This window comes from Scylla paramamosain, chromosome 15, assembly GCF_035594125.1.
Source record: "Scylla paramamosain isolate STU-SP2022 chromosome 15, ASM3559412v1, whole genome shotgun sequence".
NCBI lineage: Eukaryota > Metazoa > Arthropoda > Malacostraca > Decapoda > Portunidae > Scylla > Scylla paramamosain.
The window spans coordinates 14385220-14407511 of NC_087165.1; the positions used below are offsets into that span (position 1 = coordinate 14385220).

Genomic DNA, 22292 nt, shown 5'->3' on the forward strand with positions numbered 1-22292 from the left:
CAGGTGACCGAGGTGAATATAATATGAATATTATAGTAGAAACTGTATGTCGACGTATTCAAAGTGATTGTTTATATTAATGCTAAAAGTATTATACTGTATTGAGTGTGTTTGATATACCGGTGTGTATGTTATTACATGAAAAATTGAGACCGAGATATTGAATATCCAGTTTTTGTATACCGTCACCTCTGCATCGTCCAGTAAAAGTCAGAGAGAGAGAGAGAGAGAGAGAGAGAGAGAGAGAGAGAGAGAGAGAAGAGAGGAGAGAGAGAGAGAGAGAGAGAGAGGAAGAGAGAGAGATTGTCGTTTCATGGCCCCACTTCGATGAGAAGGCGTGATCAGTACAACAGATGAGTTGATAAATGGAGACGACCTATCTGCGCGGCTACAACCAGTAATCATCAGGTTCTTAGTGCAGCGTCAATAGGGAATTTTGAAAAAAAATTATACGTGTTTATGGATGGGGATGATATGTGGAAATGAGAAGGAATATTTTATACAGGGACCCCCACGTGTCGACCTCATGGCTCCTTACAGCGTTCCTTATTTTCTTCTTAAGTTCCAATGCACGTTTTTTAAGAGTGTTGTCAAATCTTTACCGTCCTCCCCTTAAGTCTCCGATATCGCGCTCAGGATCACGAGGTACAGTAAACACGGGCAGAGGTATGCCTAGGCTTGTTGAGGCTGTCCCGCCCCGCTGTAAGCCTGTATCAGTAGCCCTCCGGCGTGCATGGGGTGAGTTATTGCAGTCGCCAGCCACCCTCTTGCCAGACACGTCCTTCCCATCGCTCACGTGCACTACATTTTCCTTGAGTTTGGAAGATCGGTCACTAGTCCATTCCAATCCAGTCATGTGCAGTCTAGTCCAGTTCACTTCAGTGTATTTAATTTCAGTTCAGTTCATTGCGGTCCAGTGGTCTTCTACTCTTGTCCAGTCCAGTCAAGTGCAGTCTTGCTGAGTTCAGTTTAGTTCAGTTCATTTAATTTCAGTTCAGTTCAGTGCGGTGCAGTAGTCTTAGTCCAGCCCAATGTGTTGTTCAGGGACGAATGCAAAGGAGAAGATGGCACAGGGAGTCTGAAAAAGGAAAATGTACAGAAAAAAAAAGGTACCGTAAAAATAGTACACCTTTCAGGCATGTTTTGGGAAATATGTAAAAATAAAGAGTGGCTTAAGATTTCTAGCTCTAATCTGATACGACACAACATAGTCATTGCCATAAAATACCATTATTACTATTATTTCTCAATCTGCTACTTCTCTTAGTCCCCAAATTTATTGACATTCAAGTGTCGTATTTCTCTGTGCCATTTTTTTTCCCTTGCCATTTATTCCTGTGCTATTTTTCGTTAGCTATGGACCTTTTTTTCTTGGGACTTTCACATTTTTAGTACTATTTCTCCCTTATTACATTTATTCCTGTGACATATGATTGGATGTAAATGTTTTTCTCTTGCACTGTTTGGATTAATGTAAATTTTATCGTATTCTATTTCACTATCTTTTTTTTTTTTTTTTTTCACAAACGCTCCTCTGTCTGTCTGGAGTCTTCAATGCTTGCTTTTCGTCACCTCTCTTTGCGTGGCGTTCACTGTTACCAACGTTATCATTCAACCACTTCACCTCACACCCCACAGTGGTCATCTTCCCCCTTGAGCATAATAATTTTCCTTAGCTTACTTGATTATTCGTCTTAAATTATAAAAACAGAAAGTTTGTTAATGCGTCCTTTCATTCCGTTCCTTGCTTTGTATCACAGTTAAAAATAGTATTATGATAATGAGAGCAACTAAGGATTAGAGAGAGAGAGAGAGAGAGAGAGAGAGAGAGAGAGAGAGAGAGAGAGAGAGAGAGAGAGAGAGAGAGAGAGAATTTACATAGAATTACAAGCCACGCAGGCCATTAAATCTATTGAAGGTGATCTGCCGTTTTAAAGTCGTTGCGACAAAATTTATTCGGCATCCTGCATCGCGTCGCTGGAGGCTGTGCAGGTTAATGTGTGTGTGTGTGTGTGTGTGTGTGTGTGTGTGTGTGTGTGTGTGTGTTGCTAAGAGTATTTTCCTCTCAGCCATTACCTATCGTTGCCTAAGAAGTTTTTAGTATACTTGTACTTAAAGAATAAACAAATACATGTTAATGAATAAAATAAAACGACACAGAAATAAAAAAAATAAAAAAATAAATAAAAGATAGCACTGAGTGATATATCAAATTTTGTACCACATTCTGAAACATTTTTGCCCTGCATTTCCATTACATTCAAAAGATTCTAGTTAAAGTTACACTGGTTTTCAACGGCGTTTTTATGCTTCTAGTAATGGATTAAACAAATTTCTACAGTATTAATAAGACAAATAATCTAGAGAATCCAGCTTTGTGGCCTTTGAAAATAGTCGTGGTGAGAAAGGAAAGCGTTTCTAAATACGGCCCTTTGTGCTAAAAAAAATCAATCTGAAGCATGTGATAATATGTTATGGTGTTCAGAGCGTTAGGTTGGCTTAGGAAATCTTCATGTAAAGTTTTTATGCTACCTCCTCTAACTACTTTTTTTCCACCTAAAGGTTTCCTAAATTAACTTAGCGTAACCTGCTCCAAACATGTGCCGAGCGTAACCTGCTCCAAACATGTGCCGTGCAACCCATAAGAGAAAAAAAAATCAAACTACTTATTTTTTTCTACCTGAAGATTTCCTAAATTAACTTAGCGTAACCTGCTCCAAACACGTGCCATCCAAGAGAAAAAGAGAGAGAGAAAGAAAAAGATAAGAGAAAAAAATCACGCAAAATGAAATGAAATGACGGTGATTTATTTCTTCTACCATTTTCCTGCACCATGATTCAGTGACCTTTCCCGTACATTGGAGTCGAGTACACTAAACGATTCATGCATGGTTACCTAACGATGCCTGACGGTCATTACAACGGCACCAGTGTTTCCATCGGGGTACAAGCATTCCAGCGCGCGACATGGAAAAACACTTACATTCCTTACGCATTCTTTCGGTGTGTCTCAGGGATTTACTTTCGTATTAGCTCATTTGATTTCCCTGGGGCTCTGTAAGGTCTCACCCACACTAATCCCACACCAGGCACAGGTACAGTCACGGCAAGAGTCAAGTAACCTGCTGCAAACACTAATACTTCGAGTTTCGCCTTTATTATAATTCCTCTTAGCTCTGGCAGTCCCCCTACGAAGCCAGCTAATAGACTCTTCAATAAATAAGACACCATAGTTTCGTCGCAAGAGGGAGAGTAAATTCACCCTTCATTGTTCAATCTGGGAGCCTTGCCGTGAGAAGCAACACATGTCGTTATGATTATTGTAGTGGCAAGCTGTTCACGACCCACCCTTGTCTTGCACGATGCCCTTCTGTGCAGTGTTATACATATGTTGCACTTCCTCCTTGTCGCTTGTATGTAATTCCACGGTAATAAATAAAGCAATTAATACATAGTGAGGGGAGTGGAAGCATTAATTAATTGTTCCCTGCACGGGTAGATTACCGCCATTGACCATTTACCTGCTGTGGCTTCTCCACAGCTTAATACAATTGTCTTGCGCGAATTTAGGGTATAATTTTGAAAGACGCCGCTGGCAGCAAGAGGGGTGACCGTGTAGTTCAATAAAGACCATTCACTATCTGAGTTGAAGCGCCGGTCCATGAAATTTTCCGCGGTTACTCAAATGAAATAAAATTTTCATCAACAATCAAAAAGTTACGGACAAAACCCTGTCGGGAATTATTCAGTCTAATGCTGATTCAAAACCGTTCATTGCCCGTAGTTCTCTCTTTGTTGAATGGAATCGTGTAGTGTTACGCAAAAATAATAAGCGTTTTCAGCAAGCAAAAGATTAACAAGGAAAGAGATTCTCAGCCTGTAAGAACTGCTTTCTAGCGCGTGTAGCACATTGTAATGCCATTAGCGGCACCTCGGCTCTCGCGGGCAGTACCGAGCCATTTACAAATAATATTCATAAACATGATGTAATTGTGAGGCAGTGAGCCCCGGAAAGGTGGTGTGGACGCGGATAAATCTGGTGCAATGGGAAAGCAATAGTGTGGAGGCAATCTGAACAAAACCCAATTCCCCGCCGCTGCTCACTCGTTCTCATGAAAAAAGCAGAAACACTCGTAAATACCGCGCACTCAGCGTTTACCAGGCCGTATCATAATCGTATGTATTAATATTAAAATTATTTGTGCAGTCAAGATACCCTCTCATTATTTGCTGTTAATTAAGCATTGCCAACATTGGGGATTGTGCGGGGAGAGGCGGGAGTGGCGGGGTGATGGGGGTGGCAGGGGCAGTGAGGGGCGCCAAAAGGAATTTCAGAATGTTCCAGTAATTCTTTCCGGCTCCTTAATGTTGCTCCGGAGATACTAATTACCCACGCTCAAATAAAAAAAGAAGAAAAAACAATAAAAAGAATTTCCCGGGAATTAATGTCTCGTCGTAAAGTTTCGTTTAAGGAGAGTGGGAATTAGCATGGCTGGTGTATGCGCCAAACGATCGGTGATTATTTACCATTTCGCTCCCTTAATGAGGCTCGCACGCGGAACACAAGTGGGCTGCAGGGACAGGAAACAAAGGGAGCTGAGCTGGAGTTCCTTGCAGTGTTTCATAATATTATGTTTGTATCATCAAAACACATCGCTTGGCAAACTAACGCATCAGTATTTTCATTGACGTGTGTGTATTGACTTTTACATTGGAGATTTTCAAGTCGATAGTGATGATTGTACCCAGATTTTTCCTTGGTTGTTTTCTGTTCGTGCCCGTGATGAGCTGCGATCTTGCTCGAACTAATTAATACGTTTTTTTTCATGTGTATATGGGTGTGCACTATGCAAGTGTTTGGTAAAAATGAGACCAGTAGCAAACGTCATTGGAATAAATGTCACGGGAGGAGATGGCACAAGGAAGCTTCACAAACAGTAGTCCAGGAATTAACGGCTCGGGAAAATGGCAGAAGAAAATGCCACACAAAAAAGGCATAAGACGAAATAATAATAGAAGACGAAATAATGACGGTGGAAAAAATGTCACAAGAAAATAAAATGTCAGAAGGAAAGTATCACACGAAACAATGGCCCCGGAAAAATAAATGAGGGAAAAAATGGTGAAGGAAAGACATGACACAAGAAGAAAAAGAAAAAAGTTCGAGAGAAAATTGCATATAAAAAAAAAAAAACTATCATACGAAAAAATATGCCACAAATTTGGAAAAGAAAACTAAGCATTAAAAAAAAATATTCATGCAAAGTTATAATGTTGACTACAATATTGCGTTGAGTATTTGGGTAGCTAATCTTCACTCTGACATTTTACAAAAATCAACAAATCCTAAAGTGAGCAATTCAGTCGTACTTTAAAGAATATGCCATTTTGTTTCCCGTTTGTTTCTCTGTCCATTTTTTTTTTCTATTTTCTATGTTTTCCAGAGCTCTTTTTTTCCTGGTGTCATACAACGAAAAAAAAAGGGTAACATGTCCATAATCCAAAGAATATGCCATTTTTTTATTTTTTTTCTATTACATTTCTCGTCCAGTTTTCCATACTATGTTTTTCCAAGTCTTTTTTTTTTATTCTGCTAGTTCTGTTTTTCTTTTGTACTTTTCCCATATATTTTTCTTATGTATTATTTCCGATATTTTTCCCTTGTGCCTTTATTTATATATTTATTTCCTGTATCCTTTTTTTCTGTACATATTTTTCTCAGCATTGTTTTCCTGTATCATATTTTTCACTCTACCATTCCATCGTGTGTTATTTCCTTTTATACTATTTTATCACGTACCATTTTTGCATTTTTTTTCTGTGCCATTATTCATTTTACCATTATATGTGCATTTTTTCCCCCTTACCATCATTTTCTGCATCATTTTTTTTTCCGCACCATTATTTCCAACAACTTTTTTTTTTTTCGTTTGTCATTCATCCTGCACAAATTTCCCCCTCCATACCATCCACAATATGACAGATTCACCAATAACTCATATCAACCCTTTTTCAATAACGCGGTATTTATTTCATTACGATCTACAGATATCAATAGAGACCATTTATTTATTCATTTATTTATTTCCAAGTTAAGAATTATTTTTTTTTTTATTCTCTCTCTCTCTCTCTCTCTCTCTCTCTCTCTCTCTCTCTCTCTCTCTCTCTCTCTCTCTCTCTCTCTCTCTCTCTCTCTCTCTCTCTCTCGTTATCATTTAATTACCCATCCAACACAGTAGTACCTTATTTACTCTTATCATTACTAACTAAGTGAATTTGGTGAAGTTTAGAGGCTTGCGTGCCATCCACAACACGATGACCTCACCAGTAACTCATATTGTCGTAACGCAAAATAAAACGTAAGAGATGAACCAAAAAAAAAAAAAAAAGGAAGAATACAAGACAAAAATGGAAAAAGGAAGAAATTGAAGAAAAAAGTAGAAGGAATAAACACAGAGGAAGATTATAATTAACGTACGACATAAAAGCACGAAATCATGAACCCTAATAATGAATAACATAAGCCAAGAATGTAAGAAGGAAGAAATGAAGAAGGAAGAAGGAAAGTAGGACGAATAAACAAGGGAGAAAGACAATTCTAAACGTGCAACATAAATAAAAACACAACACTGACACCCCCTTTCAGTAACACGGCTTCGACATCAATACATTCTAAGTAAACATCAGTAAAGAAAAGTTTAAGAATTAAGTACCATTTTCAGCATCATCATTTACCAATCCATCTAACACTAGCACCTTATTCACTTTATAATCACAAACTAACACGTGACTTGGTATAGGTTTGAAGGTGTCTGTTGTGGAGTAGGTTCAGCATCAGCATCACCGCTTCTTGCTCCGCCTTGTCTCGCCTCACCTCGCCTCGCCTCGCCTTCCCGACGAGTCATTGTGCTTCATACAGGTCACGCCGGAATCACGAGTTGGCTGGATTGGATGAATCTGTTTTGAGTTAGATGCTGTTATGGAAAGTAGGCGTGTAAATATGAGAGAGAGAGAGAGAGAGAGAGAGAGAGAGAGAGAGAGAGAGAGAGAGAGAGAGAGAGAGAGAGAGAGAGTGTGTGTGTGTGTGTGTGTGTGTGTTAAAGAGATAGTATTTATCACGAGGCTCGCTTACCAGGTGTGTAGTAAGCATATTACCAGCCTTCCTCTTTAACATAATTTTCCTCCCTCCTCCTCTTCCTCCTCCTCCTCATGTCCAACCTCGCCCCGACCTTCCATATCTCTCCCAGGCGGTCTCACAATACTCTCTCCTGCTCCTCTCTCCTTCCTTCCTTCATTCATTCATTCGTTCCTTTCTTCCTACCTTCGATGAATGGTCAGGCTTCACTTCCTCTCTCATCATCTCCATTTCCTCCTTCCTTTGTTTTTTTCTTCTTTTTCCTCCTTATACGAGTATCTCCTTTCTTGCTGTTTTTCTTGCTACCTTACCTTCTTTCTTTCTTTCTTTCGTTTTCTTTCTTCCTCAGTCAGCCTTCTTTTCTTTCTTCATCCTCCTCAACTTTTTATTCCTTCCTTTCCTCCTTTTCTCTATCCTCATGTCCTCTTTTCTTGCTCTGCTCTCCTTTCCTTCCTTTATCCTCCCTTCTTACCTTGCTCCTCTCCTTTTCCTTTCTTTATCTTCTCTTCTTGAGTCATCTCCCCTTTCTTTCTTCCTTCCTTCTTTCATTCATTCATTCTCTCCTTCCTTTCCGTTCTCTTTTTTCTTTCCCTATCCTTTCAATTCTCTTTGTTTACCTCTAGTTTCCCCCATTCCTTTCCATTCCTTTTCCTTTTTTTCTTCCCAATCTTTCCTTTTTTCTTTCCCGTCTTTTCCTTTTCCCATTGCTCTTCCCTTCCTTGTTCCCTTTCCTTCCCTTTGCTCCACTTTCCTTCCCTCCTCTTCCTCATCCCTTGCTTTCCTCTACCTTATTTCCCCTATCCTTCTCTTTCCTTCCCTTCCTCTCCGTTCACTTTCCTCTACCCTGTCTCCTTTTCCTTCAGTTTCCTTCCATGCACTCTTTACAACCAGTACTTCTTTCCTTCTCACTTCCGGGGTTTTTTTTTTCACTGCTTCCACCTCCTTCAGTCCTTCCTTCCTCAGCCTTTCCTCTCCGTTCCTTCCTTCCCTCCCCGCCCACAGCTAAGCAGCTTTGCGAGGCCATGAAGGTAAGGGCGGGATAGTATCAGACTCTTACTTGAAGGTCCTCTCTCCTCTCTGACTAATGTTTTTTTTTCTTTGGGGACGTTGTTGTTGTTGTTGTTGTTGTTGTTGTTGATGTTGCTGTTATGATTATTATTATTGTTTTTTTTATTATTATTATAGAAGAAGTAGTAGTAGTAGTAGTAGTAGTAGTAGTAGTAGTAGTGGCAGTAATAGCAGTACTTGTTGTTGTTATTTTCCTTCCTTATTGCAGAAAAATTTCATTACGTTTATTCATTTATTATTTATTCATTCACGCATTCATCATTCATTTCATTATTTATCTATTTTCATTTATGTATCTTTCTTTTCGCTGTTGCTCTTGTCATTCCTTGGCTAAAAAAATCATTATTATAAGTATGATCACTTTTTTCTCTCTCTTCACAATTCTCCCCCGGTGCTTCTGCCGTAAATGTTGCTTGGGAAGACTAAGGATCAAGAGAGAGAGAGAGAGAGAGAGAGAGAGAGACAGACAGACAGACAGACAGACAGACAGACAGACAGACAGACAATCTCCAAATGCCAACATCCTCGTCTCTTCATTTTCAAACTTTCCCTTCATACCAAACTTCCTCTCTCTCTCTCTCTCTCTCTCTCTCTCTCTCTCTCTCTCTCTCTCTCTCTCTCTCTCTCTCTCTCTCTCTCTCTCTCTCTCTCTCTGTGTGTGTGTGTGTGTGTGTGTGTGTGTGTGTGTGTGTGTGTGTGAGAGAGAGAGAGAGAGAGAGAGAGAGAGAGAGAGAGAGAGAGAGAGAGAGAGAGAGAGAGAGAGAGAGAAAGGAAGACCTATTCTCTGTATTACTCGTACCATCTCATCTTTCCCTCCCTCCCTCTCTCTCTCTCTCTCTCTCTCTCTCTCTCTCTCTCTCTCTCTCTCTCTCTCTCTCTCTCTCTCTCTCTCTCTCTCTCTCTCTCTACAGGCTCCCTCGGTAAAAGTCTTTTTCGTCTAACTTTATCTTTTCTCAGCTTTCCCTGATTTTATATTTATTATCACTGCACATTCTTTCCTCCCAGCATTTTTCTTGCCTTCTCTTAAAGATGCCACACAATTTTTGCCCATTTTTTTCCCTTCACGCTCATGGAAGTATACCTTACATTTTTTCTTTCGTCCTTTTTTCTCAGCTTGTGACATTCCAATATCTTTTATCTTCTCTTTTCCTTCTTTCCTTTTTCTTCCATATCCTTTTGTTTAAAGTCTTATTTCCCCTCTTGCTCGTATTCTTCCCCCTCTCCTCCTCCTCCTCCTCATTCTCCTCTTTCCTTTTACCATGTCTCTTCTATTTTTCTTGTTTTTTTTTCACAGTTCTCATCTTTTGTTCTTTTATATCTTTCTTTCATTTTCTTTCTTTCTTTCTTTCTCCATTTCTTTCTTTCATTCTCTTATTTATCCAGGGTTCTTCTTTCGTCTTGTGTTTCTTTAGCCTTTATTTCTTTCTCTCTTCCTCCTCCTCCTCCTCCTCCCAAACTCTCCATCCCCTCCCATTCTGTTCCTCTTTTATCTTACTCCTCCTTCCTTCCTCCCTCCTTCCCTCCCTCCTCCTTTACTTGAATGAAAGACTTTGAGGAAGAAGGAAGAAAACTGGAAAAGGGAAAAAAAAAGAAGAAAAAAGACAGGCCCCGTCATTCTCTCCGACACGCCATTAGCACACCGTCAATCTCTCTGTCTCTCTCTCTCTCTCTCTCTCTCTCTCTCTCTCTCTCTCTCTCTCTCTCTCTCTCTCTCTCTCTCTCTCCTTGACATATTGTGTTGTTTGCTTGCTCAAGTTCATCCTCGGTGTCGTAATGAGAGAGAGAAAGAGAGAGAGAGAGAGAGAGAGAGAGAGAGAGAGAGAGAGAGAGAGAGAGAGAGAGAGAGAGAGAGAGAGAGAGAGAGATGCCTTGCCTCGGTCTAGTTTAGTGAGAATTAAAACTCCATGTATATACTTTTTTCTTTCTTTTTCTTTTAGTCTCCGCCGCGAAACAAAAAACTGTTGAATAGAAATTGCCTGACTGCGGGGAGAAGGAAGGAAGGAAGGAAGGAAGGAAGGAAAGAAGAAAGAAAGGAAGGAAGGACCAGAGGAAGGGAGGAATGAAGGGAGAAAGAAGAGGACGAAGGACGAAAGGAAGGAAGGGAGGAGGAAAGGAGAGAGAGAGAAGAAAGACAGAAGCAGGAAGGAAGGAAAGAAGGAAGGGAGGCAGCAAGGAAGGAAGGAAGGAAGAAAGGAAAGACGGGGAAGGTGGAAGGATTGGTGGGAGGACGAGAGGAATAAAGGAAATACGGGAGGAAGGAAGGAAAGATGGGAAGGAAGAAAGCACGTAGGAAGTAAGGAAGAATGGATGAATGGATGGATGGATGCAAAACAATAAGTAAAAAAAGACGGACAGAGAATGAGAATAAATGAAGGAATGAAGGAAGGAAGGAAGAAAGAGAAAGAAAAAGGATAAGAAAGAAACGAGGAAGGAATAAAAGGAAAGAGGGTAGAGAGGAAGAAAGGAGAAGAACAATGACAGCAATGAACGAATAAAACAAAAAAAAAAAGAAAAGTGAGAGAGGGAGAAAGGGAAGAAAGAAAAGATAGGGAAAGAATAAAGAATGGAAAGAGAGGAAGAAACAAACTGACTTGCTGCTCTTTGGTTTTACTCCTCACATCTTAAGTCTGGTAACAGAAGACAGTGGGAAGAGGAGGAGGAGGAGGAGGAGGAGCAGCAGGAGGAGGAGGAGGAGGAGGAGGAGGAGGAGGAGGAAGGGAAAAACAATGCATGGAGAGGAGGAGGAGGATTAGGAAGAGGAAAAATAAGAAAGAAAAAGGAAAGATTTTTTACACGCAAGTTGTGATCAAATGAACTTTCTGTTACTTTGTTTAGATGAAGTTTTTATCTTTATTTTTGTTTTTATCTGTTTTCTTTTATTTCCAAGAGGGAGGACTATTTATTTGTGTGCGTGCGTGTGTGTATATGCGTGTGTGTGTGTGTGTGTGTGTGTGTGTGTGTGTGTGTGTGTGTGTGTGTGTGTTTCTTTTGTCTATCTGTCTTTCTTTGTCTCTGTCTTTGTTTACGTCTTTCATCCCTTATACGAATATGTTTTCTTTCTTTTTGCATGTCGTTCCGTCTTTCTTTGTGTCTCCCTCTGCCTACACTCTCTCTCTCTCTCTCTCTCTCTCTCTCTCTCTCTCTCTCTCTCTCTCTCTCTCTCTCTCTCTCTCTCTCTCTCTCTCTCTCTCTCTCTCTCTCTCTCTCTCTCTGTAAAGTGAGTTGTGTACACAACATAAATGGTGAACACACACGCGCGCCAAAATGGAATTTTACGCTTCGTCGGTATAATAAATATTATTCAAGCTCGTGGCCGGCATCTGACAATACCGATAAAAGAAAGATCACATCTGCTGTGTGTAAGAGCGTGTTTATATTGAACTTGTTCCCCACAAGGCGGTGGTACACACTGGTGGTGGCGGGCACCGCGGTGCTTCCCAGCCTTGTTGTGAATCCCGCACTGTGCCATTGAAAATTATCCTGCATTTGTTATTGTTTCTCGGAATTACTACTGTATAAGGTATTGTTTTAATACCTAATGGTGTTATTCTAGAAAAAAATAGTACTTGCGGCCCGGTGGTGTGACGGTCGGCACGGTCAGCTCACAACCAAGGTATTCCGGGTTCGAATCCTTTCCCAGGTAGAGATAACTTAGGCGTGTCACCTTCCGCGTCGCAGCCTCTGCTCACCCACCAGATAATAGGTACGGGGCGCAGCTGAGAAGTTATGACTTTGCAGCCCCACATGCAGCCATGACACTATAAGGTCTAGGGCGGCGTGACGCGGCATAGGGCTCAACAACCCTAGTCTTTGGGGGGGCCTTCCTCCTACAGTGGAATCATGGTGGTGGTGCTGGTGGTGGTGGTGGTGCTGGCGGTGCTGATGCTGGTGTGTGTGTGTGTGTGTGTGTGTGTGTGTGTGTGTGTGTGTGTGTGTGTGCGTATTGAATGGTAGCAGGAAAGATTATAAACTAGCGTCTTGAGAAATGTACAGCATGTTTACACAAAGGCTTTACAACTGAATGTAAAAAGAGGGAGCAGCACTGCGACTGTGGGAGCCCCATCCTGGCGGCCCGCGGTGACGCGATGCCAGGCACGAGCAGCGGAGGAATACAGAAAGCAAGGGAAGGTGGCAATATGTGTGAAGAGAGAGGCTGTGTGTGTGTGTGTGTGTGTGTGTGTGTGTGTGTGTGTGTGTGTGTGTGTGTGTGTGTGTGTGTGTGTGTGTGTATCTTTTTGCTGGGGACCTCCACTATATCAACATTGGCAAGCGTGGCGCGAAGCCTGCAAAACGTTGGGAACGGCTGATGTAAGGTTTGCGGAGAGTCATAACATTCCTAACCTCTAACCTGTCGTAGCGTGTGCCAAAGTTCGATTCCCTGTCAGGTTGAGCAGGTAACACCAAACCAATGCAGGTAGTTTTCCTTCCATCTGTACACCTCTGCTGGCGTCAGGCGGTTACCCCACGTCATCACCTCGCAGTGTGGTGTGCCGGATGTTTCGTAAAGACATCTGTAGTAAAGCACGATTTCTGATAGACTTGTAAATAACCTGGTTTGAGATCAAAGGCTGGAGCGGTGGAGATGTGGGAGGCAGGAGAGAGTCACTTGATAGCAGCTCTCGACCTCGCCCATTAGTGGAAGCCTCCCGCGCCCGCCTGGAGTGCAGAGCTCGCTAGCTATTCCACCATCACTCACACTCTCTCTCTCTCTCTCTCTCTCTCTCTCTCTCTCTCTCTCTCTCTCTCTCTCTCTCTCTCTCTCACTAATCAGAATAACTACACCAGGCGCCGCCACCTACATATGTAACACGCACAGTCAGTCATGATTCAGTGTTCCAGCTATCTGTCCCACGTAGTACATAATCATTGCCATCACCAGCATCACCGTCATCACCACCAGCATCAGCTCAGCCGCGGCCTTATCACCTCTATCTCGGAAAAGAAAACTGCCTTTGTCGCCACTCCTGCACACCCACGACGATACGATCACGTGCACCGCGGATACTGGCGTCACGGAGGAGGAGGAAGAGGAGGAGGAGGAGGATCAAGAAGAGTAGGAGTAGGAGAAAGATCAGGAGGAGGAGGAAGAGAAGGAGGAGGATTGGAAAGAGAAGAGTCGTTGGGGAAAAGGATGAAAGAGAAGACGGCGGATGATGCACGGGAGGAAGGAGGAGGTATTTTGGGTGTCTCGGCTGTCAAGTGCTCGGCGTAAGAAGCGGAATGCGGGATGGGGACACACACACACACACACACACACACACACACACACAGAGAGACAGAGAGAGAGAGAGAGAGAGAGAGAGAGAGAGAGAGAGAGAGAGAGAGAGAGAGAGAGAGAGAGAGACCCGTATTCAGAAACGCCTTGCTATTATCGACTATTATCAAAGGCCACAGAGGTGATTGGCAGGGTTCTTAAGTACTGTTTCTCCTGTTAATAATGTAAAAATCTTGTTAATCTGTCACTAGAACCATAAAAAAAAAAAAAACTTAAAACCCGAGTATTTTAATCTAGTAGAGCTTTTTGAATGTAGGAACTGGTGTGTGTGTGTGTGTGTGTGTGTGTGTGTGTGTGTCTAGGCATAAAAGGAAAACAAGAAAAGACCGACCCACTCATCACACAAAGAGTCTCAGTCAAGGAGGCTTCAACTTTTATTTATATTCACGTTCATTTTACCATTTAAAGATGAACTGTTCCTTGTGTGTGTGTGTGTGTGTGTGTGTGTGTGTGGATATGTTGCTCTTATAGATAAATGAAGCCTCCTCCTCCTTTTCCATCTCTTCCGTATCCTCCTGTTCTTCGTTCTTCCCTTTCTAATCCTCTTTTTCTTGGTTTTCCTCCTAATTATCTTCTTTTCTTAGTTTACTTTCTCCTTGTCCTCTTTTTCTTGGCTTCTTTCCTCATTTCCTCTTTTTTCCTTTTTTCCTCTTTTTTCGGTTTTCTTCCTCGTTGTCGTCTTTTATTTGGTTTTTCCTTCCTCTTTTTCCTCTTCTAAGTTTCCTTCTTTCTCCTCTTTTTTGTTGTTGTTTTTTTCCTCCTAATTGTCTCCTTTTTCTTTTTTTTTCTTCTTGTCCTTTTTTTCTTGTTCTTCGTCTTCCTTGCCTCGTGTTCTTGGCACTCCTCTTCATCGTCCTCTGTTTCCTTGTCCTCCTCTTCCTACTGCTTCCCTCTCCTGTTCCTCCTCTTACATGTTCTCTTCTTTATATTGCCCTCTTTCCTCCTTCCTCTTCTTCCTCTGTTATACTTTCTTGCCCATCCTTCTCTTCCTCATCCTCCTTTTCACTGCCCCTTGTTTCCTCGTCCTCTTCTTTTTCCCTCCTGATTCTCCTTACTTTCTTTTTCCTAGCCATCGTTCATTCATTTTCTTTCATTTTTTTTTTATTATCACTATCTCTTCTTAGCCCCTCTCTGCTTAATCTCCCTTTCAACACGTCTTCCGCTCCTGGCTCGCTCTTTTTCCCTACTTCTTCCATTAGGTGATAAATTGATATTCAAGGAGTAAATGTGTTGTCTGAGAAAACTCCGGGAGGTGCTGCACGACGCTCACTGCTTGTTTGTGTCAGGTGCGTCATATCACGAGGCGGAGGAGAGAGAAGGAGGGACAGGGGGTGGGTGGCAAATGTGCTGCTGACAAATAGTGAGGGTGCACCATCGTGATCTGCCGGAGGAGGCGAGGTTTGCGACGGGGAGGGTTGTTTCAGGAGGTGTGCAGTAAAACCTCCGTCCCGCCTCCCTTTTATTCTTTATTTTTGTCTAGAAAAGGATCGGGGTGAAAGCAATAACTGTGGAAATATTTGATACACGCGTGGATGGTGTTAAATAAATACCACGTTCTCGTTTTGCTTTCTCTCTCTCTCTCTCTCTCTCTCTCTCTCTCTCTCTCTCTCTCTCTCTCTCTCTCTCTCTCTCTCTCTCTCTCTCTCTCTCTCTCTCTCATTTTTCTCCCAAACCTTTCTTTCTTCGTCCTACATTCCCTTCATTTGTCTCTCGCAGTATCTCTCACTTTTATTCCATTTCCCTCTTTCCCTCCTATCTTTCCTCACCATTTAGTCTCTCTCTCTCTCTCTCTCTCTCTCTCTCTCTCTCTCTCTCTCTCTCTCTCTCTCTCTCTCTCTCTCTCTCTCTCTCTCTCTCTCTCTCTCTCTCTCTCTCTCTCTCTCTCTCTCTCTCTCTCAAACACATTGCAGCTGAGACTCCAATCAGTACGTACCACCCCATTATAGTGAAGAGGAAACCCTTGACACAATACTGATTACGTTTGTTGCCTTCCCTCAGCCACCAAGACGTGCAGCTTTATAACGCCCTCTCCAGTGTCTGTGTGTACGCTGGGTATTATTTTCCTCTTGGGTAAAAGCCTTGCACAGCGTTAAAGGATCGCACTGACGCCCAGCCAAGAGGAACTTCGCTTGCTCGCCCCTCAACGCCGCCTACAGAGAAAGATTGTTTGAATATTTACTTGTTATATATTTCAGTACTTTCTCTGATATGTAGCAGTTTTTTAATCTATTTCTTTTTTTGTTTTTTTGTTTTTTCAGTGTAATGTATAAAGCCCCACGAGGTTCATTGTATGTTACGTGTATGTATTTTGTTGTATTTTGTTGTGTTATATAGTAGTGTAGTGCTGAGATGAAAATATTCTGCTGCACGTATGTCTCTTGGTGTCTGGTGTCGTTATTTCCATGATTGCTTACATCCTGCGTGCCTTTCCTTTCCATAGCCTCGTTGCGTAAAGCTTTACTTGCATCTGTTGCGTTTATTCTTTCCACTTTACTAATACAAGAGTTTTATGAATAGTGTCTCCACTCCTTCATCTCTCTCACCTGTAAATTATGAAACTTTCCGCTTTGCTTTCTCTCTCTCTCTCTCTCTCTCTCTCTCTCTCTCTCTCTCTCTCTCTCTCTCTCTCTCTCTCTCTCTCTCTCTCTCTCTCTCTCTCTCTCTCTCACATTATCTGCGACTTCAACTGTTTCAAAGGGAGTATCAAGACACCTCCAGAACTTGATTAACCAACATTAACTTACTTAGAGGCGACAGTTAAGAATCAGAATTTTTCCTCGTGTTTTTCCGTGCCACTGGTGAGCTTCTTTCGCACGTACGTGAAAAGCAAATAACAGAAATGAATCCTTATAATGAATCACATCAGTGGTATACCGTGAACACAATCAGGATCACAACAAGCAACTCTTTTAGCAACATTCACAATTACACTGACAAGGAACACCGCTACGCCAGCTCCCGGTGACTCATTACTTCTTCCTTCTCCTCTCCTTCCAGCCAGCTAAATACTACCACTGAGTGACTGCCTATGACGCGTCCCATTCACTACCACGGTGACTGGGATTGAAGTGAAATGACGCACAGTTGGCCGGAGCAGTGGTGTCGTAATTCCAGAAAGTGCTTCAGACAAGGAGCAGTGTCCAGTAAGAACTCATCGTATCTCCGTGTCTCCTCACTTTTGGCGGATATCTTAACTCTTTTCCTTCTGTGCTTCTCTCTTGCTAGTATTCACGTTACGAAAGAATCGGACTCCATGGAAACACGGGGAAAAAGAACAATAGGTTCGTCTTTTCTACCCTGTCTAGGTGTCTGAGACTAGTACAAAGGTGTCTGAAAAGCTTTACCTGATCATGAAAATTGTTTAGCAGTGGAAGGATTAATGTGAAGCAATCCATTAGTTCATGTATTGATCTGTAATCGATTTGTAAACATGAAGTTCATTGAACAACCTCGAGTAAGAGAGAGTGGGATGGTGTGCACAACAACCTCGTGTAAGAGAGTGGGTTGGTATACACAACAAGCTGCCTTAATAAAATACAGGTTGGCGAGGCGCCGCGCGGCAAGGAACGGAGCACGACTGAAAGTCAGGAAAGTAATAACAAAAGTAATAATGTCACTCAGCAATGTAGATACTTTATGAGGGTTCGCTCTTCTGAAAATAGTACTGAACTAATGACGCCTCCTGGAATGTGTGTGATTCATGGCATTCCCGCTGGTGAAATGAAATAGTAAATAACATTCGCTCTTTAGAATTACGATGGTTATACGAAATACACACACACACACACACACACACACACACACACACACACACACACACACACACACACACACACACACACACACACACACACACACACACACACACACACACACAAAACTACTCAAACATTTTATTTCATTTCATTTTTGCACAACATATACCAAGTTTTATTTTCTTTAAGTTTGCTTGCTTGTTTTCTATACACTAACAAACTTTCTCTCTTCTCTCTTTTTCTCTTTCTTGTATAAAACTTACCTGAAGATAAATTAAAATAGATAAATCATTGAATGAAAATAAAATACGTAGAACAAGCTTAATTTATTGCGACATCGCACAGGGAATACATACAACACGAAATTCCTTTTTCATCCTTTGGACTTTTTTTTATCCACGACACACTCGTTTAGTCACACAGTTATACAGATGATGAAAATACAAGAGGGAACAGACCAGACAAAAGAACTAATATTTGCCGTGCATCGCGAGCACCACCACCACCACCACCACCTCTTCAGTCACCGGGGTGGCTCCTGATAGACGCTGATCGCCGGCCCCCAGTACCTCTCTCCCTCACGACCCGCGACGGTAATGAGTTTGGCACGGTGACTCCTTGTTTGCCGAGTGTCTCGCGGCGGCGGTTAGGCGGTGATGGTGGTGGAAATCATGTTTCTCTCTCTCTCTCTCTCTCTCTCTCTCTCTCTCTCTCTCTCTCTCTCTCTCTCTCTCTGGTACTCAGACGCGCATTGTGATAAATCATTAACAAAACACACCACCGTCACCTCTTTGAAGAAGATATGCACGAAGATACTCGTACTGCCGCGCCTACCCGTTAGATTGAGTTTATTTAACTTTTTTATGGTCTCTCTCTCTCTCTCTCTCTCTCTCTCTCTCTCTCTCTCTCTCTCTCTCTCTCTCTCTCTCTCTCGTTCACGCCTGGTCGTGCTACAGATCTGCCCCAAATCGAAGGAAATGGAAGGAATGTTATATTGCAGCCTGGCAATTCCACGCTAAATCTTTCCACTCGTCTTCTAAAGTTATAGGAGACTTGCTTCTCTTAACCCTCCAGCCTTTCTTCCCGCCGCGTCTTGTGAAAGAAACGATAAGGCCTTCAGTTCGTTTCAGTTCGTTCGCCGATGTGACCGTCAGTGTGTCATCTGCACCCGCACGTGTGGATGTCAGGTGTCAGCTGGTGGTGGCTTTCCGGAGCGAATTGAAGCTGGAAGAAGGTGTTTGCTGCGCGTTGTGCTCCTTAAAGAACTGTGTGGAATTGGTGGTTGGCTGTTGTAGACTGGATGCTGTCGAACTTAGCAGCGTGTTGACAAAAGATTTTATTCACATGATTAAAGGTACTTTTTTCTTCACTAAATCTCAGTAAGGAAGATCACCCCTACGAGTCTCTGAGCAAGTGCAACATTTTTTTTTTTACGTGGCAAAGTTCATTAAGAAATATTTTGCTTGATATCGTGGGCCATAGGTGAGCGTTGTAGTCTGAAGGCTTACAGAAGAGGAGAGGAATGTTAAAGCTCCCGTTGTGCACCTTTTTCATGATTGTGGTAGCTATCAAGCAGTCTGAAGGAAGAACAATATCATGTATGGCTATGAGAGTGATGAAGGAGTCTGAAGGCTTAGAGGAGGGAAGAATACTGAAGCTTCCGTTATGCACCTTGTTCATGACTGGGTTAGTTATCAAGTATTCTGAAGGCTTAAAGAGGAAGAATAGCATGTATATCTATGGTAATCATGAAGGAGTCTGAAGGCTTAGAGAAGAAAAGAAGGTTATGGATTATGCACAAGACTATTTGGCATGGTTGTGGTAGTCATGAAACACAGCGTGCGTGATGGCTTAAGAATAAATAAATCAATGATACTGTGAGTGCTTCCGTAATGCACTTGTTGTTAAGGCTGCAACTGTCATGAAGCAGAGCGTGCGTGAGTGCTTAGATGGAAAAAAACAAGAAGCATAACATGAACGCTTCTATAATGCAGTTTCGGCATGGCTGTGGCGGTCAGAATGAGAATGTGAAGGTTGAGAGCAGAATGGACGAACAGTGGAGCGGAGCCTGTGTGGTGCACTTTTCGGCGTGGCTATGACGGTCATCAGGCAGTTGTCGTTCAGCATCCATGCACAAAACCCCGCGTCCCCCGCCAGACCTGCATCGCCACGCACCCGCATTTCTGATCCAGTGAAATCCTTCTCCCGACTCTTCTTGCCCAACTGCCGAGTCTTGCGGGAAGGCGGAGGATGAAAGACGTAAGTGAGGCGCACGCAAAAACCTCCGCACTGAGTATCGACACAAGGTAGATCCACACAGCCACACAGACACACGCATGTACGCCATACGAGTGATTGGATGATTACGTGCCTTCGTCGCGAGCGTGGAGAGACGATAACGATGAGCTGCAGCCTCGCCTTTGTCTGTGGGCTGTGTTTGGGTACAGGTGGTTTATCTCAGTCCTGAGGAGGTGGCGGCGCGGAACGCTGGTGAATGGGAGATGATCACGTACTTGTGTTTAGTGATAGGAGAGAGAGAGAGAGAGAGAGAGAGAGAGAGAGAGAGAGAGAGAGAGAGAGAGAGAGAGAGAGAGAGAGAGAGAGAGAGAAAGAGAGAAATTGGTTGATTGACGGAATTATTGATTACATTTCGGCGCCGCAGCAGACACACACACACACACACACACACACGCAGAGAGAGAGAGAGAGAGAGAGAGAGAGAGAGAGAGAGAGAGAGAGAGAGAGAGAGAGAGAGAGAGAGAGAGAGAGAGAGAGAGAGAGATAGTCGCCCCCTTCATGCCAGTGTCGCTATTCTCTTTACACGTCAGACGGTAATTTCACGACCTATTCCTCGTGCATTCCTCCATCCTCCCTCCCTCTCTTCCTTCCTTCCTTCCTCTCTTCCTCCTCCTTTCCCCTCTCTTTCCCCATCCCGTCCCTGCACCTCTCTCTTATGTATCCCTCTCTCTCTCTCTCTCTCTCTCTCTCTCTCTCTCTCTCTCTCTCTCTCTCTCTCTCTCTCTCTCTCTCTCTCTCTCTCTCTCTCGGTCGTACCTGCCCTCTGGTGACGGCCTTAGGAATCTTCCAGGACTGAAGCTTAATTGTCGCTTGAGGGGGAGGCCTTTAGTGAATGACATGCGAAAACTGGACTGGGAAATGTGTACTGACTTCCATTTATCCCAGAGTGGTGGTGGTGGTGGTGGTGGTGGTGGTGGTGGTGGTTATGATTATGTTGACATAGTTAATATTTTACACGTTTGAGGGAAAACTTTTTACTAGCTGAATTGATTTTATGGCTCATTGGCTTACTACTCTGTTCTTTAACTCTCTCTCTCTCTCTCTCTCTCTCTCTCTCTCTCTCTCTCTCTCTCTCTCTCTCTCTCTCTCTCTCTCTCTCTCTCTCTCTCTCTCTCTCTCTCTCTCTCTCTCTCTCTCTCTCTCTCTCTCCCCCACGTTGTGTGTGTGTGTGTGTGTGTGTGTGTGTGTGTGTGTGTGTGTGTGTGTGTGTGTGTGTGTCTGCGTGCGTGCGTGCGTACGTGCGTGCGTGCGTGTGCGCGCGAGAGAGAATCATGGGATCAAATTCAGAAAAAAAAGGTAATAAAATCAAATAAAATCAGATGGATGGAACTCAAGAACCCGTGGCTCTGAGTCCGCAGACATTCACTTTAGACTCATATGAAATCCGGCAAATTCTCCGTAAACTTGAAATGTGAAGAAGAAATTTGAACACGCTTAAGAAAATCATACTGGATCTGCATATTAATCATGAATCCATGCCAACATTCTACCGATTTATTCCTTGAAAGAGAAAACTAAATGCCTCATCCCGAAATCGCATAGAAATTAGTCCAATGAGTACTTCCTGGGACAAACAGATAGACAGACAGACAGGCAGGCAGACAGACGGATATAGACAAAGACAAACAAACATAAATGAGTGAGTATTGGCAGTCTCCGTTCCAAAGCGACACAAATTAACTGTTTTACGTTACGTTCGGTGCGTGTTGACAACAAGTGCTGTCTATTCGCAAAGTCCAGTTGAGTGAAAGACAGCTTGTTTGTATTATAGATGTAGTGTAGTAATTACCGCCCTTACACACACACACACACACACACACACACACACACACACACACACACACACACACACACACACACACACATATAGATGGTCATTTAATTGAACAGAACGGCTACTTAAGAATGCTATAAGAAGGCAGAGCAGACAGCAGCAGACAAAGACGTGAATTTTGCCAGTGATCTAAAATATACGGGCAGCCAGACGGACATGAATGGAAGTCTTTATAAATATCCACACACACACACACACACACACACACACACACACACACACACACACACACACACACACACACACACACATCTTCAAACATTGACTCAACATGATTTCCGTACTGTTGCTGGCGCCTGTGGGAGAGGCACGTCATTCTTTGTCCACCACCCTCCGCTGTTGGGGCGACTAAACACATACTATCAATGCTCCAATGCTCACCGGACCGCTAGGGTTACGAGGAAACGGGCCACGTCACTCATTTCACGCTATATGCTCACCAGGTTACTCCCTTTATTTAACTACAATACATGGTGACTTTTTAACTGCTAGTGACAGTGAAGTTAGGCGATTAAACAGGACAAAAATAAAACTACTGTCATTGCAAAGTTTGAACTACGCTATCGCCACCTGTGTTTAAGTGTACTACATGGCAATTTTTTTTTTAATGACACTGGAGAATATTACCGAACAAAAATAAAAGTACGGTCATTATAAGATTTGAACCACGGTATCTTTATCCGTCTTAAGTGTACATGTTAATTGTTTAATGTTGATGACACTGCGACACTGGACGGGCGAAAATAAGCCTTCAGGCACCAGAAGCTTAAACAATTCCATTACTTCCTTAGCTCTCCGTGGTGCCTTTCCATATGACAGTCTGGACGTGCACCGCTCATAAATTTAGGAAGCCATAGCATTCATGGGTATAATGGTGCAGTCCAGTAAGTCACGTAAAGAGTGATTCAAAATTCAGCTTACAGAAAA

General features: G+C 42.7%; 1 protein-coding gene across 11 annotated transcripts in view; it reads left to right on the plus strand.

The window, feature by feature from the left end:
- The window catches only part of LOC135107492 (galactosylgalactosylxylosylprotein 3-beta-glucuronosyltransferase P-like), a 112205-nt gene that overhangs the window by 41211 nt on the left and 48702 nt on the right, over nt 1-22292 (plus strand). For 4 of the 11 annotated variants that reach the window (XM_064017435.1, XM_064017439.1, XM_064017433.1 and 1 more), the window contains one exon: nt 16476-16621. The exons of 6 other annotated variants lie outside the window; for them this stretch is intronic. The gene's annotated coding sequence lies outside the window, so the exon portion shown is untranslated. Of the gene's footprint in view, nt 1-16475; nt 16622-19219; nt 19493-22292 lie in introns of those variants that run through there. One more of the 11 variants, XM_064017441.1, reaches the window with a different exon arrangement.